Here is a 5,456-nt window from a genome sequence, read left to right as displayed (position 1 = left end):
GATTGTCAGCCTAAAAGGTTAATGGTTCTATACTGCCAAATCCCTATTTTAAATTTTTTTAATCCCCCTTTCCTCATTTTTCTCTTTTTGGTGAGATATTTAAAAGTCACTAAAGATACCTTACACCACTTCAATATCAACAATATTAGGATCGATAGATTCGTTTAAGTTTTCTCTATATGGGTATGGAATACTAAATGAAAATCATGTGAAAATATGCATGTAATTGGTAATTGCAATTTTTATGTTTTTGACATAAGCCCCCATGACGCTAATTTGGGACAGCAGACTACATACAAAAAGACATGTTATGCTTTTCAACAGTGTTTTGTTAACCACGGCATAGTCGTAAGACGTTCGATTGCCACTCTGAAGGACTATGGTTCTATACTGTCAACTCACTATTTTTAAGTTTCGTTTTCCCCATTTCCTTTTTTTTCCTTTTTTGTGAGATATTTCCAAATCACTAAAGATATCTCACACTACTACAATATCAATAATATTAGGATCAATAGGTTCGTTTAAGTTTTCTCTACATGTGCTGTTGAATATCTTGTGAAAATCATGTGAAAATATGCGGCTAATCGGTGATTGGATTTTCATGTTTTTTTTACATAAGCTCCCGTGACGCTAGTTTGGGACAGCAGACTATATCGTAAACGACATGCTAGGCTTTTCTGTTAGATTATGTTAACCATGGCATAGCTATAAGACGGTGGGTTGCTGACACAAAGGTGGATGGATCTATACCATATTGGCACCACGTTTAATTTTTGTTATCTTCATTTTTGAAATTTTTCTATTTTGTGAGATATTTTTGAAATTACTAAGAACACCTTAAACTAAAGATATATCAACAATATTGGTGCCAATAGATTTGTTTAAGTTTTCTCTACATGGCTGTTGAATATTTTGTGAAAATCATGTTATAATGTATGGATGTAGGTTGCGACCGCATTCTCTAGATCCTCTGTAGTGTAAGCCATCTTTGAAACAGAAAAATGAAAAACTCATTATAATTTATTTTTGTTAGTCAGCATATGTTTACTGGTAATGCAGCTTCCTATCCTTTTATCAAACAAGTATTAACATTTAACCACTACCTGGGATTGAACTTCAGTCCTTACGATCGTAATGCTAGTGCTTTACCACTGAGCCATCTAACTGTTGTTGGTAAGTTTGTATTTATAAACAATATTTGAAAAAAAACCCAAAATGTAAGCGGAAATGTTACTTTTTTTAGAGTTTATTTGACGTGGTAGACGCACATCTTTCACGCTACATAAATTCATTGGACGAATTAATAAACAAGCAATTTATCATCGATGGTGAGGATTGAACCTCAGACCTTCGTCTCCCTAGCCAAGCATTCATCCGCTGGGCTACCTCGGGAGTTTTCGGGAAAAAAATCCCGCCATCCCATTTTCTTCGCAAACAATGTCCCAAATTAGTGCTTTTACGTAAAGCATAAACAAATGGGACTATGACCGGAAGGGGAAAACAGTTTTAAAAAATATTTTTACTTAAACATAATAACCTATTTGTAAATTTCTATTAGGAAAAGTAAAAAGACCATGAAAAGCGTGAAAAACTACTGGAATTCCAGAAACATTTGGAAAAAAGCTAGTGTCCCAATAAGGGACAACAGTTTCCTAAGAAATTCTTGTTTACTATCTCATAAGATGAGACAAAAAATACCAAATTACCTTTAAATTACAAAGAGTATGTTAGCTCTGAAGTTACGAAAAAAATGTGAAGGGATGTAAGTTAATAAAAAAAAAAAGCTGCGTGGATGAAGCCAGACTAGAATCTAAGTCCTCAAAGTATTTTTTTGCAATTTCTACCAAAAGGATACAAAAAAACGTAAAGATATCCCACATCAATCGATTTCTTTTTGAATTCTGCATCGATTGATGTAAAACTCTTGAAAAAAAAATGTGTTTTGTTTTTTTCGAAAATATCTGTGTCCCAAATTAGCGTCGGCTGTCCCAAATTAGCAAGAATGGTTTTTTTTTCTTATTGTTGACATTGGCATAAAATTAGTATTTAATGGGACAGACTTGTACTTAATTTGTAGTCCTTAACTTTCTCTACGGTTTGATATAATTAGTTAATGGGTTTCTTCAATTTTACCTTATATATTTCCTGTGTCGTCTAGGTGTCAACTTATAAGTAGTGCACTGTATACGTTATTCGCCCGCAAGCAATACGCACAGATTTCAATTATCGTTTTCTCGGGTATTGTTACGTTTTATAATTTGCCCTTTGGACAAATTGTATAACCCCGCTTTTAGTTTATAATTCCCCTATAAGATGTCCCAATAGAACCATTATTGGTATGCGATTCGTGAAGCGAAGATATGTGCATATGTTGTCCCAAATTAGCAGGAGCCGGGCCTGTGTCCCAATTCGCTCTTTTACCTTACTTGAAAAGAAGCTTTGGCAACTTCATGGGGGTGCAAAAGTGCTCTATATGTGGAGGAAGTGTTGGCTATACATATTTCGCAAGCTTGGCAATATTCTTTAATCTCGCTCCTCATGTTAGGCCAATAATAATTATTTTTCACTTTTAAATAAGTTTTATAAAATGCTAAATGTCCTCCCATCGGTGCATCATGTAATTCCTTGAGCACTAGATGGCGGAGCGATACAGGTAACACCAATTGATAATTTACTTCGCTGCGCTTGCTATTTGAAAAAGGCAACTCATGCCGATAAAGAGTCCCTTCAATAATTTCAAAATATTCAATTTCTTTTACCCAATCTGGCCTAGATTGTTGAAAAACTTCATTTAGCTCTCCTTTCTCTAAATAATTCTTAATAGCTATACAAAGTTCATCTTCTAACTGCTTTTCACGGTAGCCGGTGAAATAGGACTGAAACGAAATAGGACTGGAGAAATAGGACTGAAAATTTCCAGTCCTATTTCTACCGGAGAAATAGGACTGGGAGAAATAGGACTGACTTTTTAAAACGTTTAGGACAGTCCTATTTCTCCATGCCAGCAGTCCTATTTCTCCTCGGCATCAGTCCTATTTCTCCTTAGAAATACTCCTATTTATTTTATTTTGTTCCCATTGGAACGATATGCCTCCAATCCGGTAGGCAACATATTGCGTAAGAGCGTCGGCTTATATCCATTTCCCTTTGTAAAAAGTCGATGGTGTTAATTCATAACTTAAATGGTTCACCAAACATTTATCTTTTATCCTATTTTAATTTCTGCTCTTCTGGTTGCTGCTCTTCTCCTGGTCATGCAAATCTCTTCTTTCTATTCGCCGCCGGCAACTATCTTCAACTTCCTCGGCTTTAGCACCCATAAATCTTCTTCATCAATTTTATTTCAAAGTCAATATAAATATTAACTTAATCCTTTGGCATACGTCACTTGATGAGTAATGCTATGTCATGCTCGGCCATCCACTTCGGTGGTAGAATCCTCTTCTTGGTAAAGAAGTTGAGGAATTGTTAAAATGTTAAATTACAAATAATTTATTTTTCGCCCATCTACCGTTATCTACCATCTCCTCTCTCATCCATTCTCTTGTATCTCAACAGTTCTTCTTGCTCCTGGTGAGGAACTAGCTTTCATACAGGCGAAGATTCATTAACATATTCTTCTACTATTCATAGTAAACTTAACCGCAAATGTTATTAAAAACCTCAGAAGAAATGTAACCACGGAGAATCGAACATAGGACTATCCGTGTCACAGGTTAGAGCGCTACCGATATGGTAAGACTTGCTTGTTATTCGTTGCTGATAGTTGTATGAGCAAGTACAACATGAGTGCAACTGGAAAAGTTATTTATGCACTAAAAAGTAAGAAAAATTTAATAAATATTTCTGGTGTGGTCGTTGTAGTATTTTATTAAATGAACTATATTAGATACAACATATTTAATGGTCCCCTGCAATTTAAATTAAAATAGGATAAAAGATAAATGTTTGGTGAACCATTTAAGTTATGAATTAACACCATCGACTTTTTACAAAGGGAAATGGATATAAGCCGACGCTCTTACGCAATATGTTGCCTACCGGATTGGAGGCATATCGTTCCTATTGGAACAAAATAAAATAAATAGGACTATTTCTAAGGAGAAATAGGACTTATGCTGAGGAGAATAGGACTGCTGGCATGGAGAAATAGGACTGTCCTAAAAGTTTAAAAAAGTCAGTCCTATTTCTCCCAGTCGTATTTCTCCGGTAGAAATAGGACTGGAAATTTTCAGTCCTATTTCTCCAGTCCTATTTCGTTTCAGTCCTATTTCACCGCCAATCCTTTTCACAAATAAATTTAATATGTTTTCCCGTTTGAATATTAGCCACTTTTAAACGTGACAAACAGTCACCATTTTGGTGAATACGACCAGGCCTATACTTTAATTCATAATTGGCCGCAGCTAATAATATAGCAAATCGTCCTAATCTCCCATTGTTATCCTTTTGATCTTTAAGCCACTGTAATCGACGATGATCACTAATAATTTCGAATGGCTTATCCAATAGATAATGTCTAAAATGTTTAATCGCATCAATCACTGCTAAAGCTTCCTTTTCTGTAGTGGCATATTTCATCTCAGCTTTCGTTAATTGTCTACTAGAATACGCTATCGGATGTTCGTGGCCATTTTGTATCTGCGAAAGTACCGCTCCTATTCCATAATCACATGCGTCTGTGAAAAGTAAAAATTTTTCATTGAAATTGGGGTAGACTAATACTGGGGGCGTAACGAGAGAAGTTCGCAATTTTTCAAAGGCATTTTGCTCCTCAGTACCCCAAACAAAAGGTTTTTTGCTAAGGTCTTTATGAGTTAATCTGGTCAATGGCTTAGAAATTGATCCAAAATTTTCAATGAATCTCCTATAATATCCGGCTAATCCCAAAAATGATCTTACTTCATCTACAGAAGAAGGTGTTTTATAATTCGCTATTTTATCGATTTTCCCTGGATCTGGCTTAATTCCTTCAGTCGAAATGACATGGCCTAAATAATTTACCGATCGTTTAATAAACTGGTATTTTTTAAGTTTTAATTTTAAATTTGCATCCTGTAGTAGTTGAAAAATTTCCCGAATATCCCTCAAATGGTCCTCGAAATTATCCGAAAAGATTATTACATCATCCAAATAAACTAATGCCTTACTTCCCAAAACGTCTTTCAGTACATAATTCATTAGTCTTTGAAATGTGGCAGGTGCATTGCACAAGCCAAATGCCATACGCTTAAATTCGTAAAGATTATTTTCTACAACAAATGCTGTTTTTTCTATAGCTGGCTCATCTACCTGAATTTGCCAATATCCCGCATCTAAGTCGAGAGTAGTAAAAAATTTCTTCCCATACAATTTATCCAATGTTTCATCTATCCTTGGCATAGGAAACGAATCTTTCTTTGTGATACTATTTAATTTCCGATAATCGACGCAAAACCTGACTTCTCCACCTTTTT

Source organism: Daphnia carinata, chromosome 7 (genome assembly GCF_022539665.2).
Source record: "Daphnia carinata strain CSIRO-1 chromosome 7, CSIRO_AGI_Dcar_HiC_V3, whole genome shotgun sequence".
In the NCBI taxonomy this organism is placed as follows: domain Eukaryota; kingdom Metazoa; phylum Arthropoda; class Branchiopoda; order Diplostraca; family Daphniidae; genus Daphnia; species Daphnia carinata.
Note: the sequence above shows the minus strand (reverse complement) of the source record.